Below are 23,355 nucleotides of genomic sequence, written 5' to 3'. Positions count from 1 at the left end.
GAATCTGAAGCAGGGTCCAGGCTCTGTGCTGACAGCAGAGAGCCTGATGCGGGGCTCAGACTCATGAACCTTGAGATCATGACCTGAGCCGAAGTCAGATGTTAACTGAGGCACCACCCAGGCACTCCAGTCTTTTTTTTATCTTTCATTAAGAGCAGAACCCAGAATTATTGTGGGTATCAGGTAAAGTTATATGCTCAGGGAAGGAGGACTCAGTCTCGTGATAGGAAATGTGAGTGGACTTAAGTCGAACCTGATTATTCTACCTCTTTTCCAGTAACTGATTTGAGGGGTGGTCATGTGACATGGTTCTGGCCAATTAAATGAAAGGGGAAATTTGTGGGGAATGCTGTGAAAACCTATCCTCCCTGGTAAAGGAGAGACCTGTACAAATAAAAGACCTCATTCCTTCTTACATTGGACTGCCATCTTGTAAGGGTGTGGTGCTTTGTTGGAGCAGAAGCAGCCATCTTGCAACCATGAGGAAAATGCCGAAGGAGAGCTGTAGGGGTTGTCCTGCCGGCCACTGTTCTGCTCCTGGATTTCTAGTTGTGTGCGTTAACAAATCTCTATCGTTTAAGCGACTTTTTGCTAGACATCCTGTCACTTGCCATTAAAAGTATACATTCCGAGAACACACAGGTTTATCAGGTACCACTACAGGGACTAACCCCCAAGTCTGACTGGTGACAAGCAGCATCCTGGTTTGTTCTCTCTTTCTTAACCACCTGCCACTTGCCTTCCTTCCTTTTCTTTTATCAAAAGTCCACTTCATCTACCATCAGCCTACAGAAATTGAAGTCCTAGAAAATGACCAACAAAAATGAGAAGGTATTTGTAAACATTCTGTTAAGTATAATATATTCTAGGCCAGATTGTGACAAGGAATGCTTCGTCAGTATTTTTCAGGTAACCTGGTATAGTTTAGGTATGCATGCAATAAACACATTCTACTTGAAGAAATCCAGATATTACACAAAGCCAACATTGTCCATGATTTACTCAACCTGCTTTCCTTTCTAGAAGTAATCATCCATTGCCTCTCAGTAAGATGCCTCCCTAGATTATCTTCTGTGCATTCATATATTTACATGCTCAGCTCCAGATGAATTTTAGAAAACAGCGTTCTGCTGCACGTACTGTTCCGTGACTTTTGTAACCTTCCCAGTATATCTTGTAGGTTTTTCCACATCAGTTAATTAGTTGTATTTTATTCTTATCATATGCAGCGCAGTGTTCCCTAGAAAGAGCATGGTGAGGTTTTATTCGCTTATCCCTTTGGCTAAAATTGTACCTGGCACATAATAGGTATTTGATAAACATTCGTTAAACAAATTTGTCTTTGAAATTCCTTAGAGTGTTCGTAATTTTTCTTTGTTTCAAACAACGTTTCTATTTCAATTTTAGAGTCAGTTTGTCAATTTGCCCAAAATCAATCCTGTTGGGACTTTGATTAGAATTTTATTGGCAAGGATTGACATTTTTATAATATTGAGCTTTTTTTCCGTGCATTTTTTTTTTGCATAAGTATTTCTGCAGGACAGATACCTCAGAGAGAAATCGATGATTCAAATGGGATATGAATTTTTAAGATTTAATAGTTCCTGCCAAAATTCCTTTCAATAAAGCTTCTACGATTTTCTGTACAGCAGTAGCATAGGACGGTGGCGATAATGGTGATGGTGGTGGTTCTGGTGGTGACAGCGATGGGGCGCGGTGATGACAGTGGTGGTGGTGGTCACGCTATATTGCAAAGAAGCCCAGGGCTTCTCTGTCCGAGTTCAGTTCAGCTCTGATTATCCTCAGATCACCTTTCAGTTTTATGGCTTCTCACTTCGAGTGTGGAGAGAAATACTGACTCTTCACCTCAACTCCATGTTAGGAAAATCGGGCTTGCCTGAGAGCATACATTTTGTAATCACCGCCAAAAGATTGGGCCGGTCCTAGGTGAATGCTTGTGTTGCGAAGTTGGGTAGCGTTGAATTTCTTTTTAGGAGCAGGAACTCCCACAGTCTTGGACGGCTGTCATAAAATGTCTCAGCTAAACTCCTCAATGCCCCTGCTTCCTGATAAATACCCAGACTGCCGTGCGTATGTCCTGTACGTGCTGCTCACGTGGGTCCCTGAAGCTTGCAGGGAGTATGTCGCTGGCTTCCTCCGTTTAGACTTCTTTTTCACATTTGCAGCTGGTTATGCAAAACCTAAAACTCCTAACCTTCATCTCACCGTGACTGGCTCATCCCCCTAAACTCGTAACACTATGGGCAGATTATGGACTGCTCTTGCTGCCATGTTGTGTGTTGCATGGACGTTTTAGTTGTTTGTGTTTCTTTGGCAAAGTATTTGTGTGCCCAAGGAGTAATGCCAGCGATCCGATTGGCGATGCACCAGATCAATTGCAGTAACTCTTGAGTACCATATCACATTCAGTATTGGTATTTCTTCTTTTACATACAAAGTTTCATTCTGAATGAGAAAACACATGCTTAAATAAAATGGTTGGAGAGCTTATGAATATTCCGAATTCTTTAGATTCAGTGATTCAAGTGTGTTTTTCTAAAGAAGGTCTGGAACTCTTGCAGAGAGACAATATTTTAACTTAGATAATTTTATTTTATTTTATTTTATTTTATTTTATTTTATTTTATTTTATTTTATTTTATTTTGTTATTTTATTTTATTTTATTTTTGAGAGAGACAGTGCACGAGCAGGGGAGGGGCAGAGAGAGAGGGAGACCCAGAATCCGAAGCAGGCTCCAGGCCCTGAGCTGTCAGCACAGAGCCCGATGCGGGGCTCGAACCCACAGACCATGACCCGAGCGGAAGTCAGACGCTTAACCGACTGAGCCACCCAGGCACCCCATTAACTTAAATTTTTAAAAAAATATTTAAGGGGCTCCTGGGTGGCTCAGCTAGTTAAGCATCTGACTCTTGACCTCAGCGCAGGTCATGATCTCACAGTTTGTGAGTTCGAGCCCTGGCCCCCCATTGGGCTCTGCGCTGATGGTGCACAGCCTGCTTGAGATTCTGTCTCTCCCTCTCTCTCTGCCCCTCCCCGCTTGTGTGCACGCTCTCTTTCTCGCTCTCTCTCTCTCAAAATAAATTTAAAAATATTTAAAGAAAAGAAGATTTAAGACTCAAAATCTGTCCCCATGGAAGGCCAAATATACTATCATAATTTTACTATCTCTTGTAATGCTGTTGCCCAAAGGTCACTTTGGGGCAAAAATCTGTTTTCTTCTGTATCTGCCTGAGGAGCAACATTGTACCCAGCAGTCACTGGGAAAGAGGCTGTTTTCCCCCACCTGACTATGGAAGTAGGCTCTCGCCCATTCCAGGGAGGGACCCAGCGACCTGCATTCTTTCTTCCTTCCCAGACAGTCAGGCAGAGTGCTCCTGCTAACCAAGGTGAGCTGAAGTGTTGCGAGGTGTTGCATGTGGTCCATTGCTCTGGTCCCAGATGATTCTGGAAGGTCTGCTGCCTGCTCTGTGGGAGCTGCTGGTTAGTGGGAGTCCCACAAATTGATGTGAATACATCAGAGAAGATGCATGATTTTGATTTAATACATTGATTTTGAGCTAATGAATGAAAATTAGAATGCCTTTCCAGAATGCTTAGATTCCAAGAACTATCCTTTGTCCGTTACTGGGACTCTAGCTTGCATGTTTTTGAACCTAAAGCAGTCGAATATTGAAGCCTGGACTGAGAATACACACACAGAGAGAGAGGTACCTTCTAGAAACAGAGTACATAACCACAGAGAAAATAAGACCTGGTCCTTACAGCTCAGTGTGGACCATGGACCAGCAAAACCCTATAATCTGGAAGCCTGTTAGGAATGCAGAATCTTGGGCTCCACTCCAGACCTACCGAATCAGAATCTGCATTTTAACACTACTCCTTGGTGATTCCTACGCACACTGAAGCACGAGAAGTCTATCTTAGGCAGAATTTAGACTGGAAGATGCGTATGTTCTCCTCTAGAGTCACCCCATCGCATCCTATCCCTCCCCGTCACTGTGCCCATCGTCGTTTCTGAGAGTTTCCAAGGAGCCTCGCAGGAAAGCCTTTGCACGGACTTGCATAGAGAAGTTAAGACCAGAAAGGGCGATAATGAGATAACCGAGCAGTTAATGGTAGAGTTCTAGTAAGCCACACAGTTGATAAGCTCTGTGTGCTTAGAGCGGGAATCCCCAGTGCTTTAAGGGCTGACCCTGGACAATTACAGGCTGACACAGAGATTAGGGCAGTGACTCATCTGTAGGTTTTGGGTGAATCAGCAGGAGATAACTCTGGCTAGAGACAGATGGAAGGATACGATCACTCATTAGGTGTGGGGTTGTGCCTTTTTTTGTAGCAAGTCCTGTCGTGTCGGCACCTGACTGTTAAGTGCTATGAATAAGAGAAGTACTGTGATTGTTTTCTGTTGACCTTGGGTGGCCTACAGGACCTGGCTTTTAACTCTTGTATCATGGACTGACTTTGGAGCTGACTCATTCTCAGTGTTCAGAAATAATGATATTTGACCTGGTCTATTTTAAAAGGCAGTATAACTAAGCCACAATAAATTGCACAAATCTTCGTTTCAGTTAAGTAACGGTTGCGTGTGTTAACCATCCAAAACAAAACATAGAACATTTCCATCATCCTGGAGAGTTCCCTTGTGCCCCTTTCTGGTTAATTCAACTACTGTCCTCTACTAGTTGGATTTTCATTGCCGTACATTATTTTGCCCATTTTTGAGCTTCATTTACTCAGCATAATGTTTTTTGCGAATCATCCATGTTGGTTATTATATATCACATCGTTTATAGCTCAGTAGGATTGTGTTGTGCGAACGTAACAAACTTTAGCCCCTTACCTGTTGATGAACATATAGGGAGTCTCCAGGTTTGAGCTTATTGATAAGAGTTCTTTGATCATTTGTGAACAAGTCTTTCTGTGGACACGTATTTTCATTCACCTTAGCTAATTACATAGGAGTGGAATCGGCTGGTTCTTAGGACAGACGTACTTTTAACTATTAGGAACTGCCAAACAGCCCTTCAGAGTGGTTGTACTATTTTACACTCGGGCTAGAAATGTATGAGAATTCTAGCTGTGCCGTATCCTCGCCAATATTTGATGTCAGTCTCTCAAGTTCTGCTTTAATTTGCATTTCCTGGGTAACTAATGGCGTGGGACACTATTTCACGTACTTACTTGCTTCTCATATAATCTTCATTTGTGAAGGGTCTGTTCGGGCAGCTCTTTTGCTCAATTTTACTGAGGTTTTTTTGTTTGTTTGTTTTGTTTTGTTTTGTTTTGTTAACTGTCGATGTGTGGGAGCGTCACAGACGGATTCCTTTCGACTTATGTGCCAAGCCCCTTGCCTTCAGTATCTCAGCCCAGAGTGCCTCCAATGCCTTCTTCTCACTTCTGCTTATGGAGATGGCTGCCTTGCCCTTGGGAAAGGCCCTGTTCACCTCAGGAAAATCCTTCTTTGGCCCTGTCCCAGCCCTTTGACGTAATACCCCTGAACACTTGGTGACAAACCGTGGGAATGGTCTGACGGGTCCGTGCTGACTGACTCTGTGACTGAGCTCCTTGGCATTGTCTGTCTCGCCAGACCACGCGTGGCCATTGAACTCCCACTACAACCCTGGCTAGTTTCTCCTCATCCCTCTTGATCTGGATTTCCTCTCCCCCCATCATTCTGCTCTGAAAGAGAGGCTATAGCTCTCTCCTCACCTGCAAATTGTCCTCTGGACATTGGTTCATCTAGGTTGCTTTGCACTCCCCATTCTTAGATGGATTGTATAAAACTTTGATTTTGTAGCTGCTCAGGCTTGTTTGGGTGGCGAGGGTGAGAATGATGCCCTCTTTTGACTTTTCTACACTCTCGCCAGAAGCCAAGTCCTGTCCATCCCCCCACCGACACACACACACTCCGTTCCTTCATGCCATGTGCCAGAAATACTCTCTGGACTAAAACCTAGAGACAGATACTGCTTTAGACATAACAAGCCGAAGGATTCATGGTAAACCAGTGTGGAAACCCTGGAGTTAGTGGAAGACTCAAACTATATTATATACTCTTATGTTAACAATCTAAATTTTTTTTTTAATGTTTATTTATTTATGAGAGAGAGACAGAGTGCGAGCAGGGGAGGGGCAGAGAGAGAGAGGGTGACACGAATCCAAAGCGGGCTCCAGGCTCTGAGCTGTCAGCACAGAGCCCGACACGGGGCTTGAACTCTCGGACTGCCAATCGTGACCCGAGCCGAAGTCGGACGCTTAACTGACTGAGCCACCCGGGCACCCCTGTGTTAACAATTTAAAGGCTAAATTAGCATCCAGTAAAGCATGATAGCTGTCGACCCTGAGCACACTGCTAAACATCACTGTGACTCCGTTTCCTTGTCTACAAAAAGGGAATAAAAAGAACTTGCACCACAGGGTTACTAAAGGACTCAACAAATATACGTAAAGAGTTTAGAAGCATACTTCTAAGGCACATAGTATGCCTGATAAATGAAACACTAGCTGTTATTAATAATATGTCTCTACTAACGACAGTAGTTATAGCATAAAAAGTTCCTTTATTAAGGACCTAGCTCTTCTCAGTCAATCCCTTCATGTGTTGATTAAACCTTAAGTCAAAGCTTTCTCTGGGGATTAGTAAGAGTTAGCAGATATGGCCAACCAACACTATAGTCAATATTCCAGTTCCATGAACCAATAGATCAGAAAATTGTGGCTTAAAAATGGTGCCTTTGGGGGCACCTGGGTGGCTCAGTCGGTTTAGCATCCCACTTTGGCTCATGTCATGATCTCGTGGTTCGTTACTTTGAGCCCCACATCGGGCTCTCTGCTGACAGCACAGAGCCTGCTTTGTAGATCCTCTGTCTGCCTCTGTCTCTCAAAAGGGAACCCCTCCCCTGTTCTTGCTCTCTCTCTCTCTCTCTCTCTCTCCAAAACAAAATAAACATTAAAAAAATGGTGCCTATGGTTATAGTTAATATTATTTAGCAATATCTTTGCCCCCCCCCCCGCCTTTGGGTGGGATTGTACCTTCGTGCCCCCTTGACCTGGGGCAGGGCTATATGACTTACATCGGGCAATGAGATATGACTGAAATGCGTGACTTCTGGACAAGTCTTTAAGAGCTTGTTTGCAGTGCAACATGCTTTCTTCACCCAGCCACCAGAACGAGGGACAGCCTCTGAATGAGGGTGATTTGGAGCAGAGTCATGGCAGGCCTATGATGGGCGTGTAGACTAAGCCAAAAAACAAATGTTTGCTTTAGAACACAGAGCATTTGAGGCCACTGCTTACATAAGCATCACTGAGCCTGCACGTTATAGTCCCGGCTGTGCTTTGCTGTGGATGGGCAGGACTGAGTCTAGCGGATGCACTGGCCAAGCAGAGAACTCCTAGAGACCAGAGGTTGGATGGAGGGGTAGCCAAAGGCATGCGTACCAGAGAGTGAGTTCAAACTGTATCTGAGACAAAGTGCCAAGTGTTCAAGTGTCCAAATCTGTCCACAGTGCAGGTGTGGGACTGGCAGCAGGAAAACAGGAAACAGAGCTGAAAAGTCTGAAGCCGAGTAAAGGCAGGGATGGAGCAGGAACTAAGGAACAAGCCCTGGAACGAGATAAGAGGGTCTGTCCGTGAGGTTTCCTCGTGTAGCAAAGGGAGAGCCAAAGCGCGGTCTTATTCGGTGCAGCTGTTTGGTGGGTCGTCTGGCTGAAAGTCGCAAGGTCAAGTCAGCAACTCCCTGGGGCAGTTTCTCTTTGGACGTATCAGTCTTCACACTAGCAAGATTCCTTGGTACCCCAAGGTGTGAAGGACATCACCGAAATTCACTGCGTTCCGAACTTTTGCGCTCGTTTTCTTTCTTACGCCGAGAATCTCCCAATCCAGATTTAAAGACGGCTCGCTCTCTGATTAGCTTGAGGATCCTACTCGCTCTGCCAGAATCACTGCTGAAACATCAAAACACGTATTTTGGCTCCCCTTTAAGGTACCATGTCATGTAAATCATATAAAATGTTACCAATACAGAATTGTCCGTGTATGTTTTTAATTGGGTCAGCAATGTTAACACAGCGGCGGCTAAGCAGAGCATTTAAAAGTTTTTTTCCAATCCTTTTGGAATTCAGCTCATGGGCTTAACAGACATGTATTGACATAACTAACTTGTTCAACATGTCTTTCTGTAAGTTATAAGTGAGGAGAAAGTAAAGCTTTGCATTTAACTAACAGACGAGATTTTTGTATTAGGGGTAATATACTAACATGATACATGCTAATAGGATACATGTCCCAAAGTGCAGTATCATCATTTAATGCAAAGTTCCCTCCTACTTGGAACTGAGGATTATTTTACAGAAAACATAAATAATGTGGAGGCTTTCTGGGAACTCAGTAATAACTTGGGTTGTGAAATAATTTACCATGTACCATCGGCCATGTGCAACATTCTCTTGTTGAAGGTGATCATCAGGATTCTGGGGTGGAGAACGGATAATTCCTGTTATGAGGACCGGGGACCAAAAGCTTGTTTTTGTTTCCACTTGTCCCCTTGATAAGCTACAAAGGTAGAATATGGTTGCATGGGTCTGTTTCTACTTGCGGCTGTAGACTTGTTTCACGTTATTACTTACTGGTTAAAGTCGTCTGATTTCTTTAGACCGTTGACCTACTACATAGACCATAATAGGTCAACGGTCTAAAGAAATAGACCATCTGAATCAGAATCACCTGGAGTATCTGCACAGAGCAGATGTTTAAGAAATGTTTGTCGCGGGGCGCCCGGGGGGCTCAGTCAGTTAAATGTCTGCCTCTTGATTTCGACTGAGGTCATGATCTCAAGGTCATGAGATGGAGTCCCACCTCGGGCCCCACACTCAGTGTAAAGCCTGTGCCTGGGATTCTCTCTCTTCCTCGCCCATGCGTGCTCGTGCCAGTTCTAAATAAATAAATAAGTTTGTTGAAAGTGATTTTATAAGTACACTTAAAAAGTTTGAAATCTACGTTGTCGGAAAGCTGACAAGAACCCTTCTGGGAGCACCCGGGTGGCTCAGTTGGTTAAGTGTCCAGCTTAGGCTCAGGTGATGATCTCACAGCTTGTGAGTTCGAGTCCCGTGTCAGGCTTCGCACTTGCAGTGCAGAGCACGCTTGGGATTCTCTCTCTCTCTCTCTCTCTCTCTCCCTCCCCCTCCCTGCTTGTTTGTTTTCTCTCTCTCTCTTTCTCTCTCTCTCTCAAAATAAATAAATGCACTTTAAAAAAAGTTTTTAAAAAAAGAACCCTTCTGTAAGAAGAAATTCAAAGCAATCAGAAACATTTGAATAGTTTGTAATGTATGTATGTAAGATATGTATTACCTACATTATACGTATAAATATATAAATACGGGAAATATCTCTAAAGAAACATTAGCAAATAATGTTTTGTTGTTTAGAGGAAGATTTTACAAGAAGGATAGATTCAAGGAGAAGAGCTGCCTTAGCTTATTTTATTGTTTCTTTGCTAAAGGTATTTACTCAGGACATCAGAAGTAAAGCTTTAAAGTCAAATGTCTGGAGAAATTTAAATATATGTGAAAGCATGTGTTTAAACTGAAGAAGAATGTTGACAGAAATAAATCACTTTTAGAGAGAATTCCCAGGACCTAGTCCCTTTTAGGAAGGCTCTCCTGGTCCTTGCGCAAACACACGGTCCTTTAAAGCACTAACGCACGTAATTTATGGGTTTATGTCTGTGTGCCTCTGTTTATTTTTGGCATAAAAATCCTCGCTTATAAAAAGGGCAGTTAAGTATGGCACTACATAACTATGATCCCTTTTGCCTGACCTACGAGTTTGTACTTAAGGAACATAAACTAAAGTCAAAGGTAATTCAATTAACATTCTGAACACACAAAGGTATGCTTGCTTCCCTTCTTTAAGGCACAAAGCAGTGCTATTAAATTACAGTAGTCGTTACACCATGTGTACACATTCCTTAACATTTCATGAATTGCAGGGCCAAGCTCTCCTTCGTGATGTTGGTCTGTCTCTGGAGAATCAACTGAAATAGACATTTTGCATAGGGCCTAACTTTTTTTTTTTAAAGTTCATTTATTTATTTTGAGAGAGCGCACACGCAAGTGAGGAGGGGCAGAGAGAGAGAATCCCAAGCGGGCTCCACGCCATCAGCACCGAGCCAGAGGTGAGGCTCAATGAGATCATGACCTCAGCCGAAATCCAGAGTCAGACACTTAAGCAACTGAGCCCCCCAGGCGCCCGGGACCATACTTTCAATAAAGAAAATTGCACCAAACAGAATAATGTGAGTCTCAGCTTAAACGCACTTCCCCAGGCCATCCCGGGTTTCCACTCCCTTCCTCTGCCCTCCTGAAGCCTCTGTAATTTCTTCTGTTGGAACAAGTGTCACACTTGATTGTGACTCCCCGTGTAGTCATCCATTTCAGTAAATTACAAGCTCTGTGAGGGTAGGGACTGTGCTCGTCTTCTTTGCCTCAGAATCCTTGGATTCCAGCCCAGGATTATAATTTCAAATCATAAGGAATTCATCACAACTCTAATATTAGAGCGGTTCTCGAGCCAAGGTGCGAACCAACACTAACATACTAATATGCTCTCTGTCTCATGCAAGAACACTGACGTCTCTCAAGGAAAATTCCCCAAGGTGGTGTATCCCAACAGGCTTTAACTAGTGAGAACAGTAAAAATCTTATAAATTTCTCCTTGAACTAAGGGTACCCAGTTAAATTCCTTCTCTTGACTTTGAGTAAAAGGCTGGTAACGACAGTTCCAAATACTTTTATTTTAGCATGCTTTAGACCTGTTCATATGGAATTGCATATAACTATGGTGTAAGCTGTGATATGAGAATCTGCACTTGTGTGGCATGGGGAGTGGCCTTGTTTCTCTTAACTGTTAGCATGTTAGATGGCTTTTCATGTGTTTTTCTTATTTCTTTTTCTAATGCCTTATTTACAGGTTTTTCCCCATGATTGAAAAATCTGGTTTAGTTTAGGCTAGAAGAATGTGATATGGAAGAAAAATTACATGTGCCTCTCTGTGTGTATTTGTATGTATGTATATATGATGACGGATTAATGACTATTATGAACGATAAGAAAAATGGACCGTGTGGGAGTTCGTGAAGCAGAAGTTCATTCATGGCTCGATTGTGAAGGAAAGGTCATTGTCGGTTCAAATGAAATCTTTTCCCCCCGGCTTTATTGAGATATAATTGACATATAACATTGTGGAAGTTTCAGGTCAAATGAAATCTTGTCTTCATTGTAAATGTTAAAAATGAGTAGTGTTGAACAGACCCAGCCCCTGTTATGAAAATAGTAGAAATAAATGTAATTCTCCTTGCAGAAATAAAAAACTATATTCATTTAATTATGGCCACTGAGAAATTTGGCATGAAATCTCACATGAGAAATATAAACTTTAAACATATATGTATGTACAGAAATGATGAGAGGTGAAATGGTAATAATCGGGGGTAAGAGAGGGGGTGGAAAAGTGGGCGGGGTGTGGAGGACATAAGGCCCTGAGTTGATAGCTGCTGAAACTCAGCGATGGGTACTTGGTGGCTCATTATATATTCCGACTTTTGCATATGTTTGAACGTTTCCATATAACAATGTTTTTACAAAGAAAGAAAGAAATCCTGTGTAGAAGTAGAAACATCCTTAAGCCGATGAAACTTAAGCTTGAGGACCCGCCACTGAACGGGTCCCTCCTGGAATGGTGGGAATAGCCCCCGTGGTGTTTTCAAATGTTTACGTGGTTTTATTTTGGAAAATTTGCAAACATGAGATAATTGCACCACAGTGGGCTAAGACTGCTGTCTCTTCCCGTGTCAAAATCCCCTCCATTACACTCCCCTTCGTGGGGAAGGTGTTTGAGAGGCTGTGGGCTTTCGAGGGGTCTAGCTAAGAGAAAGTCGAGTTGAGGATGCAAATAGTCAACTTTCGATACCTTTACATACGGATGAAGGATACAGCTTTCCAACTCCCAGCAGAGACATGCGCTTTGACCCCCGCCCCCATAATTGGCACTGGTCCGTTGCGCTGATGGGGGAGTGGCTCTCAGGAAGATTTCTTCTCTCCAGGCTGCTGACTCTGTATGGTGACTTGAGGCACAGGACCACAGATTGTACTGCAGTACGAGTGTGCCCCAGGGCACCTGGCGCAAAAGTATGTAGGCAGGAGGGGAAAAACAAGGCTTGAAATGTGTGAAGCCAGAGGCCGGTCTACGAACAGTTTTCCCAACCAGCAGATGTGGGAAGTTACATGCTTCAGATTTGGTTCTCATTGGTGACTGGTTAAACTAGGAATCCTTCCCCGTCAGAAGTATGCTCAGTAATGCTGCAAATGTCATTATAAATGCATCACACTTTTTTGCATTTTTACAGACATCAAGAGAAGTATAGTGGATCAAAAGGTTGCGTTGATAGTTGCACAGACCTCTACTCCCAGAAGCATACACTTGAGTTTGACTCTATGTAGCTGCTTAAATATCCATTCATTGTATATTAGCTTGTCTAATGCAGTGTTTTCCCTGAAGTGGTGTGGGATTCCAAATTTGAAGAGGCACAAAACTGCCTCTGATGCAACAAAACGACCTGAAGCATGCCTGTGCGCGTGCAAAGACACGCGCGCTCGCGCGCGTGCGCGCGCGCGGCGTGGACCGAACCAGTATGGAAGTTAGAAGCGCTCAGACATTAGTAAGTGGATGAAAATGTTGCAGTCTAGTGAATACTTCTGTGAACTGAAAGATTTTTGGAAGCCCCCTTCCACAGTGACTTAAAATACGTAATGTGCTCCTTGAGGATAAAATTTAAAATAAAATGAAATCAGATGCGTTTGTAGGTTTGAAACCAAAGTTTCTTACTACTTTAAATTTGAGCCCTTTGTGAAGATGGTTTCAAAGATAACAAAGTAAGTCTCTTTTAGAAATAGAGTCCCTCCAGAGAACTGAAGTGTAGCCAAATCCCTCAACATAGAATAGAATAGTCACTTAAAAGAGAAAAGCAAATCATCCTGTTTGACTTGGGTTATTTTCTCTTCCAAATATGGAATCTAGAAAGCAAGGCAACAGTGAGTTAATATTCGTCACGTTTTGTTTATCTTGGCTTTTCAGATACCCATTTCTTAAATTCCTGGTTTCTCTAATTTCTATATTTACCCAGGCAGCCTTATGTCTTTTCCAAGTTGTCACGTTAGTGTGAAAATCCTAGTCCATTCTCCTCAAGTTTTCCTTCTTCCTTCGCAGACATTGTGAATCATTTTTTTCTAAGAGCCTGTTTACTCAGAGCTTGCCGGCAGGCTATTTTGTTTTTGAAACAAAACTTAAACACATTAACACACAATCAATGATGTGTATAATGTGTTCGGGTGAGTGCAATTACACGATCCGTTTATATCTTCCACAGCTAAATGCGGGACGGCAGTTGATTCCTGGTTTGTAAGCGGTTACGCCTTTGATTAAATTATCTCAGCTAGCGATGCCTATAATGGCGTAGAAGTCTTTTCTTTTTTCCTGAATTTTCTAGGATATTGTTATTATGTAGAGGGCCTCTCTGAGACAGGGTTCCTCAAATAGCGAGGAGTTTTCTCACAAATGTAGCTCTTAGAGCTGCGTTCAAATGTAGCTGCAGCCAGTGTATTAAGGTAAGCAACACGCTGCGGTGACAGGTGGCCCGCAGATCTCCATGGCATAACCCAAACATGGTTGGCGCGGTGTGGGGACTGCATCCAGATATCCGGAGGCCCAGATTCCGTAAATGTTACGCCTTTACCCTTGCCTAAGGCCTTAGAGTTTGATGGGATCATGTGCCACCAAATGGTAGAAGAAGGAAGAAAGAATGCACGGAGACCTGTGTAGGGCCAGGGGGTGGGTGGGGGGTGTGGATTTAGGAACCTGGCCCGGTAGTGGCAGACATCACGGCCACCGACATGATGTGGGCGAGAATTCAGTCAGATGGCCTGGCGGGGTTGCAGGGGAGGCTGGGAAATCTGTAACACGGAGCCCGGGGGGATAAGGAGTGGAGTTTGGTGAGTTCATAGCATTGTCTCTGCCACCAGACAGGTCAACCTACTATGATTTCAGTGTCCCGTGCTTTGTAGATGTTGAGCAATATCCCTGGCTTCTGCCCACTGGACGCCAGTAGCTCCCCCCGCCCCCCCGCCCAGCTCTGACAACCAAAAAAATGTCCACATCTTGCCAAATGTCCGCTGGGGGTCTAAGTCCTTCCCAGTTGAGAACAACTTGGCCGGAAACCTTAGCAATAGGCAACACTTGCCGTGATAGCAGCTTCTCTATGAGCAGAGGACATTACTTTTGTGAGGTGAAAAAGTTAGGAGTGTGTTTAATGCTGATGGAAGCCCAGATGCTCACTCTTTCTCCTGAGAATAATACACTTGTGGTGGGCGTTTTACTCTCTATTCTTGATGATCTGTCCACTTCGCAAAAGATCTCCACAGTTGAGATCTGTTATATGAACCCTATTTTCCCCAAAGTTAATAGTTCAGCTTTTTCAAGCGTTTCTTATGGAATATATGGTCATGGAATAAAAAGATCATAGTTAATAATCATTTGTTTATTATTTTTTGGAAACTTTGACCAGCAGGGAAGTATGAGGATTTTTAGAAATCACCAGGGTACAGTGAAAGTTGCCAATAAAAATGTAAAATAATACAGATGTTGTTATGAAGCAGAAACATGTTATGTTTTAAATAAATCAGTATCCTTAACTATTAGCGAGAGAACTTGAGTTTTTAAAAAAGAACAATGGTATTATAATTTTATTATCTTTTTCCTACACATCTGGAATTTTGAAAACTTTTTGAATAAAAAAAAATCCCATTAGATTATTTAAGTCATTTTTTAGTTTAATTGTAGTTTTGAGAGTATATGGAAAAGATCTGTTTCAAATCTCTTCTCTTACAGAATCTTTTTAACATGTTCAAAGAATTTATCTGTGAGTTATTGCCTAATATATGTAGGCAAAATTCAGAGATGGTCTACAAAGTTTGTTTTAAAATCACACTTATTACTTTTCTTATATAACTATAAAATTTGAAAAAAGAAACAAATATAAAGAAAATTGATGTGATTTATAATATTTTATGTAAATTTTATAGCCTTTCTCCTTGCTTATATTTTAGTGACTCCCCAACTTTAATGTGCATAAGAATCATAGGGATAACTTGTTTATAAACCATGTTCTACATGCACTACAAAAGAAGGGTACAGGATGGGGCCTGGGAAGCAGCATTTTAACAGATACTCCAGATGATTCTGATTCAGATGGTCTATAAAAAACACTTGGGAAAATCTGATATACGTTCTTATGTTGCCATAATATCAGTAACATACATTGACTGGTTAGGGGAGGGAACAGACTATGGATTTTTACCCTTGCTTTGTTTATTTTAAAGAACCCCACCCCTTGTAAATATCAATTCTTGTTACAACAGTTAGCTTCTCTTTAAAGACGTAACATTCATTTTAGTCTTTCAGTAGCCTTTTGGGTTGTTTTCCATGAATTGATAATCACTCAGTGTTTTTTTGCCTTAGGCTGTTTGGAACAATAACATGATTAATCCATTTAAAATTTCATAATCTCCTTTGAACAACTAGAACACTTGTATTTCTCTCGAGACGTGCAAACTCTAGGCAGGAGGTAATGGGGGTGGGTGGGGGTGGGGGTGTGAAACACAATGTCAGTGGGTAAGGAGAGGAGTGGCACAGACCTGGGTGAATTGGTGAAGGGGGGGGGTTGGAAATCTGTAGTAATTAGCACCTGTTAAGGTGCAAGGGTGAATGAGAAGGAGATGTCTAGGTGACCTCAAGTTTGTGAGTCTGAGCAGCAAAGAGGAGCTGCGTTGGGGAATTTGGGGTTATGGGAGCAGGGAACATAAAAAGGGAAGTATGATGCAAAGTTTCAGGGGTCAGTGGATCATCTGTTAGAGATGTGTACAAGCAGTTTAGAAATTGTGAGCCATGCTTAAGAAGTCAATCAAGGATCGACATAGAAAAGTAGGAGCCAGAGAAGTGAATGGACTAACCAAAAGAGAGTAAATATTAAAAGAAGGCCAAAAACTAAGTTCTGAAGTATGACTTTGTTTAGAAGACTTGGGAGGGAAAAAAAAAAAGGAATAAAACAGATAAGACATAGAAAGGAAGTAGGAACACCAGAAGAAACAACAACAACAACAAAAAAACCCAACCTGTTCTGAAACCAAGACATCACATTGGGAAAGAAGATGTGTCCAGCAGGGGCAAACCCTGTAGAACCTAAAGAAGAAAAGGTTGAAACAAGTTGTTGAGCATGGTGGCCAGATTTCACGGGTGACCTGTGATGAAAGGTCGGTTATTTATGTAGATTTAAATTATTGAAAAGCCAGGAGCTTACAAGAGGAAAAACTCAAAATCACAGCAAAAATGAGATTCCTCTGTCTACTCATCATGGGTTCTTATTTTGTTGTTGATTTCTGCCAGAAGGATAAGGGTTCCCCTGCATTTGTCCCTTGATGACCCCTTCAGTTTAGTATTCCTGGTGCTTCTCCATGACCCTCATCTGAAGCTCTCTCAGCTAGGTGGGACAACTTCAGTGCCAGTGAATTGGTTCAGCGGGCAGTTCATGCCCAAGGTGGCTTGTCCTCTACCGACTGACCTCCTGATGGGGTATGGGGCCAGGAAATGGGAGAGGAGTTGAACTCATCTTCTCTAACCCTTTCATTTAGCGTCTACAGTACAATAGCTGTTCCCTTTTGCTTAGCTAATCCTACCTCAAATATTAAAACCACCCGATTCAACTTATCAGATCCCTGAAACAACTTAATCAGATGATAGAATTCAAAAATTTGGAAAAGGCACATGGTGGGGGTTGATATGTACCTGCTTCCATTCTTTTCTAGGGTTCAAAGCACATTTTAAAGAAACCAGTTAATTGTCTTCAGTGAGTCCTGTTTCACTGTAGTAGCTTCTCTCCTGGGAACTATTTCTAGTATGGCAATATGGCCGTGACCCTTTACTTCACTTTGAAAAGGCAAGTAACCCGGAAGGTGCAGAGTTGAATTTGAGCCCTGTTTGGTCTGACTCCATTGCCAATAATATTTTTACCATACTATGCTACCTTGACAAGTCATTTTTCTCTTTAAATTTTGCTTCATATGAATGGATAGTTGCCATACTTTCTTTTTTGCTGCCTCCTATAGTACATCAATACAATTCAGAAATAATGGGCGCCTGGGTGGTTCAGTCAGTTAAGTGGCCGATTTTGGCTCAGGTCGTGATCTCACAGTTGGTGAATTCGAACCCCGTGCTGTGTTCTGCGCAGACAACTCAGAGCCTGGAGTCTGCTTCGGAGTCTGTGTCTCCCTCTCTCTCTGCCCCTACCCTGCTTGCGCTCTGTCTCTCTGTGTCTCTTAAAAGTGAATAAACGTTAAAAAAATAAAAAATAAATAAATAAAACCAAGAAAACAAAATTGATTATGTATGACCCAAATGCTTAGGAATGAAAAATTTAGCCTTATACTTATTCATAATGCATTAGCATCCAAGAACAAGTCCTAGTTTTCTAATGTACCTCTTGATGAGCTAAAAAAGGACCATAATGGGCTTATCTTCTGTAACACATCTCTAATGTTTATAAATATTTTATATAAAGTCAATTCATGGAGTTAAACTTCCACAACCAGATTATGGGACCTGACAGATCCCATATTTTTAAGGCAAAGTCGAAAATGTCTCATTTAAAACCATCATAAGTTATTTATATGTAAGTTAAAAATGTTAAAGTCTCATTTTTGGCTTGTCCTCATTTTCAGAGAAGGAATGGGTTATTCTAGATACAATAACAAGTTGTAAGTATAGTTATATGAGATGTCAACTTATTGCCAGATATTAGGTTGTAGAATACCGTATAAAGCGTACTGGGGAACTGTGTATCTTATTTCTGGATTTCAACACTCTGAGGCATGCTCTAGTGTGAAGCTGAGGACAGCAAGTCTAGGAAGGATGTGAGTTTGGTTCTGAATGGTGGCTACGTCCAAGGTAATGGGATCTGGCTGCTGGGTCTATGAGAAATGGCACCCATCACTCAAGGGACAAAGTTGGCAAGAGTTGGGAGAGGGTAGGGATCATGGGAGAGGTCCAGGCCTACCCAGAGGATAAGGATGGATGCTACAACGGGCATTATGATGGCCAACAGTTGGGTAGCACTGTTTCCTCCTGGTGATAGGATGTGGTAGTCCATGGCCACATTGTCTTAAGCTTGATGGCCTTCAGCCTACAACGACAGTCTCAGTTACAAAGGGCTGAGAAGGAGGAAAGCTGACAACTTCCAATCTGTTGGTCTTTAATCCTATAGTCCCATAACCTTAAGTACTTTATTTTTATGTGTGTGTGCTTAAGCCTTTCAAAACTCAGCAAAGCATGGCTGATATGAGCACAGACTCTGGAGCCAGACTGCCTGGGTTCAGCTGTGGGCCCTTGGACAAGTCAATTGACCTCTCTGTGGTTTAGTTTCCTCATCTTTAACTTGAGAACAAGAGTTTATACATCATTAGTTTGTTATGAGAATTAAATGAGTTAATATTTGTAAAGCATTTTGAACCATGGCTGGTATAAAGTAAGAGTTCTCTATTACATTGTGAAAACTAAAAATGAAACTTCGTCTAGCTTAGCGGATCCATTTATATCAGTCCCTAATAGGGGCATTGTTTAAAATGCAGATTCTGGGTTGTCACCCCAGACTTACTCAAATTCTTAAGGATGACCCCAGGAATCTGTATTTCTTTTTTTCTTTTAATATAATTCATTGTCAAATTGGCTAACATACAGTGTATACAGTTTGGTCTTAGTTTTTGTGGTAGATTCCCGTGATTCATCGCTTACGTACAACACCCAGTGCTCATCCCAACAAGTGCCCTCCTCAATGCCCATCACCTCCCCTCCCCTCCCTCCCACCCCCCATCTACCCTCAGTTTGTTCTCTGTATTTAAGAGTCTCTTATGGTTTGCCTCCCTCCCTCTCTGTTTGTAACTATTTTTTCCCCTTCCCTTCCCCCATGGTCTTCTGTTAAGTTTCTCAAGATCCACATAGGAGTGACAACATATGATATCTGTCTTTCTCAGACTGACTTATTTCACTCAGCATAATACCCTCCAGTTCCATCCTCGTTGCTGCAAATGGCAGGATTTCATTCTTATTGCCAAGTCGTATTCCATTGTATATATAAACCACATCTTTATCCATTCATCAGTTGACGGACATTTAGGTTCTTTCCATAATTTGGCTGTTGTTGAAAGTGCTGCTATAAACATTGCGGTACATGTGCCCCTATGAATCACCACTCCTATATCCTTTGGATAAATTCCTAGTAGGAAACTGTATTTCTGACAAGTTTCCCAGGAAATTCTATTGGTCAAAGTCAGATTGAGAATTAAATAGGCCACGTCTCTGGTTCACAGTAGATTTGAGGTCATCATCAAATTATTTTCTGACTGATTTATTAAGAAAGACTCTCAGTACCTGGGACAAAGCTTGATTACTTATTTGGAACAAGAAAGAATGTAAGCAAATCAGACTTTCTTCCTCTTTTAACTCTAGGTACAAATACATCACCTATGAATTATAGAAGCTTCTCTCAGGTAACTTTTTGGCATGTCATTTAGTAAGGCTATCCTGGAATTTGGTTTGGATTATCAAATGTTTACAATACAATATAAAGGAAATGCAGTTTGTTCCAAATGTGAGAAATCCTAAGGAGATTGCCCAGTTCCTAAAGGAAAAAGAAACGCTGTGATAAGCAATCACTAACTGTTCATGGGTGCATTGTTTAAAAGTTTAGTCATGATAGGAAATCAAACAATAGAGTCTCCACAAAGACTTAGCCAAATGTAGCTGCCAAGACAGTAATGTTGCATTTTAGCAGTAACATGACTTATTCTTAGTTAAAACAAAAACAAAAACGTGATCTGGTCTTCTGTAAATGAGTTCAGTGGAGCAGTAACGTACAAATGACTTACTTGAAGAGAAAACAGAAAATAATTTCGTACTCCTGTCATAAGTGTTTATGGGCTACCCTCATTTGGGCAAAGAAGTCCCAGCGTATCTTTGGTAGATCATGTGCTAACAGAAACGGATTTACACTGAGACGTTCTTTTTTTGTCGTCGGCTCTGTTCGGTTTGGATGCCCTTGTTAGCAGTATCGTTCACTGTCAAGGTGATTGGCTCAGGTTAAGGACCCATTCCCCGACCTTGAAGCAAAGCAGAGTTAACTGACGTAGCAGAGGATTCTGTTAGCACTTCTATCTCAACCACAAAACCAGATGGGCAAGGTAACCTAACTGAGAAATCACCTGTATCTTTCCTTGCCTGTGGGGTTTTAACACACACAAATTAAATTTTTTTTTTCTTTCTTCCTCCTCTTTTTAATGTAGGAAGCTAGGTGTGGCAGATTACATTTTCTGAGAATTGCCTCAGCAGTATATCCAATGCCGCACGTTCCTCCAGAAGCATGCCGTGCTCCTACCAAGAGGTAGAATCTAGTTCTCTTCCTTTGAACCTGAGTGGAACTTTGGGACTGGCTCACCAAATAGAACGCGGTAGAAATGCCACTGCATGATTTCTGAGGCCAGGTCATAAGTAGTGTTATGCTCGTATCTGCTCTTTCTTTGGGACGCTCACCAAGCTGTGAAGAAGCCTCGGGCACATGAGGACACCATGTGTTCATTCCTGACCGATAACATTAGCCGAGATTCCCTATTGGCAGCCAGTATCAGCCGCCAGAAATGTTAGTGTACTAGCTTCCAGATAATTCCACATCCCAGTCCTCATCCTGCGAGCAGCCCCAAATTGCAGAGTTTTGAGCAAACGAAGTGTCGTCGTTGCTTAAGGTGCAAAGTTTTGGGATGCCTTCTTAATCAGGATGAGAGGACCGTAACCTCAGGGCTTCCTGTTCTCATGGTGTGTATCGTTTTTCTTTTGCTTCCAGGGACAGATAGGAGGCCCTCATTTTCAAAAGTCAGGGAGAGCAAGATCAGAGCTCAAAGAGTTGAAGAAGTAAGGCATCAGTCCAGCCTCTAAGAGTACAATTCCTAAGCCCCATGGATGACACGAGGGGGTTCTGAGAGCAGTGGACTCCCAACTGGGCCGTGAAGAAGAGGCAGGCTTCTGACAGGGCTGGCAGCGTGCAGGCCTGTGGACCGAATGCTAAGCTCAGAGATCTTGGGAGTGGTAGTAAAGGCTGTCATGATCCCTAGTGGGGTGTGGGGGGCAGGGAAGAGGGTGCCAGAAAAGCCAGCTGCCTTCAGATGGGCCATCAGAGGCAGAGCAAAGAGAGATGGCCGAGTTACAACCGTATGTATATGAAAATTCTTCGTCGTTTGTTATGATATTATTTATCAACTGGCCGACTTGCTAGTTAATCCTTTTCTTACCAGTTTGAAATATCATGTTATATACCAAATATCTTTATGTATTTGGTTTTGCTGTTCCATTAATATTTCTATAACCGCCAATATGATTCCATGTTAGTAATTATATATTTATATTTCAGTATCTTGTAGAGAAATGTCTCATCTTTATTTTTTTCCCAGAAGTTTCTTGGCTTTCTCACAAGTGTATTCCTCCAAGCAGGCTCTCAAATCGTTTGGTGAGATTACCCCCCAAAACCCACTGGGGCTTTGATTGTGATCGTCTTGCAGAAAAATAATGAATAATGGCAGATTGAATACACAAGTACCTCAACTCCTCTTCCTCTCAGAATCCCATTAAATGAGGGTAAAGGAACGTCTAAAGACGATATAAATAGACAAGGACAAAGAACAAGATAGGAGACAACAGTGACAACATTTTGGAAGTTGGTAGGCAGATAGAGTTAAATGACTTAACAGACATGAGAAAGCCGAATCCTAAACTGGAAGTTGGGAAAGGGGAGAAATAGCCTAATGTACATTGCAGAATCCTCCAAAGGAGACGGATTTGGCAGGTGGAAGAATTGGTTGAAAATCTGTTTAAGAATTTAGTCCCTCATATCTCCATTCCAAATTTAGGCAGCTGAGCAAACATCTTTCCCCCATTCTGGCAGGACACCCGGGACTTATTCTGTAAAGAGGATAAGCAGATGATCTTTGAACACAATACCAGGCCCAGCTAAGACAGAGAGACTAACTAGAAAACATGAGGATTAAGATAAACCTTATATATGGGACTTGAGATCTTTAGCCTTCTTCCCTCTTATGACTCAAGAATTTTGGCAGCCAGACATGTACCTTCTAGGCAAGAGGTCAGAAGCTTCTTTCTGGAAACCCAGCTTCCAAGGGAAATGAGCGCAAAATACTCAAAGCTGAGGTCTTCCAAATATTACCCTAGAGAGAAAAGCACTGCTGACAAGCATCCTCCCCAAGAGCGCCTACTCATCTTTTTAGTGCCCCATTCTTAAAAATGACCAGATGGCTAAGGACTGCCAGGCATTTTTTTTTAAGTTGAAATACCAATACAGACGGAAATTTAAAAATCTATAATAACCATTATTAATATCTTCAGAGAAGATATCGAGCTATGAAACAAGAAGTGGATACTGTAAAAAAGAAATATTCAGTGAACCCAAAACCTTAGAAATTAAAAATATGATAGCACAATCTATTGGAAGATGTACTCAAGGGAACCCCCTAGAAAGTAGAATAGAAACCAGAGAAGAAAATAAGAAACATAAGATTAAAAAAAAGAGACCTGTCTAGAATGTTCTAGAATACTTATGTTCTATGAATAGAGGATAGAGATAACAAAGTAAGGAAATCATCAATAAAATAATTCAAAAAAGATTTCCCAGAATTGAAGAGCGTGAATGTCCTGATTGAAAGGGATTACTAAATGTCCAGAATAGTGGCTGAAGTAGGCCAATACCAAGTCACGTTATCAAGAAATGTCAGTAAGCCAGGGACAGAAAAGAGATTCTGCAAGCTCTCAGGGAGAAAAAAAAAAAAAAAAACAGGTTCATACAAAGTATCAAGTGTTAGATGACATCAGCCTTAGCGATAGCAGAAGCTAGAAAGCAATGGAGAAATCACACTCAAAATTCTGAAGAAAAACGCCTTCAAACAGAGAATCCCATTTTCAGTTCCTAAGAAACAAAACTTACTTCCCATGCAGCCCTTTTTAGCAAGCTGGGATGTGCTTCTACAAAATTATGGAGTTGATCAAGAAAGAAGAGACGCGGGGCTCAGGAAACAGGGACTCCAACCTGAGAGAAAGGCTAAGGGGATTCCCATGATGGTAATGAAGGGAGGTTTCTGGATGGCTTCTAGTTATTAGGTGTAGTAGTGGGCAGA

The sequence above is a fragment of the Panthera tigris genome, chromosome X (assembly GCF_018350195.1).
Source record: "Panthera tigris isolate Pti1 chromosome X, P.tigris_Pti1_mat1.1, whole genome shotgun sequence".
NCBI classification, from domain to species: domain Eukaryota; kingdom Metazoa; phylum Chordata; class Mammalia; order Carnivora; family Felidae; genus Panthera; species Panthera tigris.
This window is presented reverse-complemented; position numbering follows the sequence as displayed.